The following is a 1,530-nucleotide window of genomic DNA, read 5'->3' as shown; positions in this document are numbered from 1 at the left end:
TGTAAAGTCTTCCTCTGATTTATGATTTCTTATATATTCTGTCTGTAGATTTTTGTACATACTCATTTACATGTTTATATCACGCACTAAATTGTACAGTCCTTGAGGGTCAGGACCGGTTTTTGCTCTCCTTCATATTCCTAGCACTTAATCAACTCTTTAGTACATAGTCAGAATATGATTTAATAAATATTTAATGCTTGATTGATTTATAATGGCACTGATGATAATTCTTAAGTTTTTCAAAGTAGTTTTTCTTTACAATGTTGCAATTATTATATAAAGTGTTCTCACCCCTCTTTATTTAAATGCATGCAGATCTTCCCATATTTCTCTGAATCCACCCCTTCGATTATTTTTATAGTGAAACAATGTTGTTACATTCTTCTACTTTAATATATATGATAGATAGATGATAGATAGATAGATAGAAATCTCAGTCCCCTTAAATTATTTGATCTAAAGCTGCCCCAAATTACTGACACTACAATTGAGTTAAAAAAAGACATCAAGTAGACATAAATTACTATGTTTAATATATGTGATGAAATAGATTGAATCAATCATTACCTGTATCCATCATCTATGCATCTGTAACTGCTAACCTTTCAATTCTGGAAATTTGGTCTCACTGTATAATCTTCTTGAAATGGCCATCAGGGTTCTTATATTTCCTCCACACCCATCTCTGCCTCTCTCCCTCTCTGTCTCTTTCTCTCCTTTTCTTTCTGTTTCTCTTTCTCACTCACACATACAGAAAGAATGGGGGGAAGGGAGGAAAGATGAGATAGATATGATGAGAAGAGATTTCCCTAGCTTATTTTACATTTTATAAGCTGGGTTGGGAGCTCAGAATTTATTAATTAATGAGGAATATTTCAATATAAGTGATTTATGAGGAGATATTATACATTCTTTAGTCAACTTAGAAATAGTGATGATAATAAATTATAAAATGAGCCAGTAGAAGGAAGGTTCATTAGAGATATTGACAAGATGCTCACTTGTGTTGATAAATTATACTCAATATATTTATATGTCCAAACAGCTTTGTCACCTTGTCAACAAAGAGAATAACTTAACTTATTCCCTATAGAGTCATTGGTTCTCTGTGATCCTTCTTGTTTAGGGATATATATATTTGCATATATATGTATAGTATATAATATATACTATATATATATATATATATACACATATATCTATATATATTTTTTAATTTCTCCTGAAATTGAACTTAAGGTCATTTTATAGATTTTATTCTCTTCTGTGTTTTTGAAAATTTGTCCAACATTTGCGTCCCTTCGATCTTCTTTCTGGTACTTATCCAATTCATCACAATATTTCAAATGTCACTGATATTTATTCAACAGTCACATCTTCCTGTTCATTATGTAGTTGGGAATATTGGTCATTGAAAAGGCACCAATGCAGAGTAGAAATAGTGTCTCAAATATTATATTTGCAATTTTCTAGATATGTGACATTTAGCAAATCACTTCACTTTTCTGAGACTATTTTCTCCACTAT

This window comes from Sarcophilus harrisii, chromosome 3, assembly GCF_902635505.1.
Source record: "Sarcophilus harrisii chromosome 3, mSarHar1.11, whole genome shotgun sequence".
In the NCBI taxonomy this organism is placed as follows: Eukaryota; Metazoa; Chordata; class Mammalia; order Dasyuromorphia; family Dasyuridae; genus Sarcophilus; species Sarcophilus harrisii.
This window is presented reverse-complemented; position numbering follows the sequence as displayed.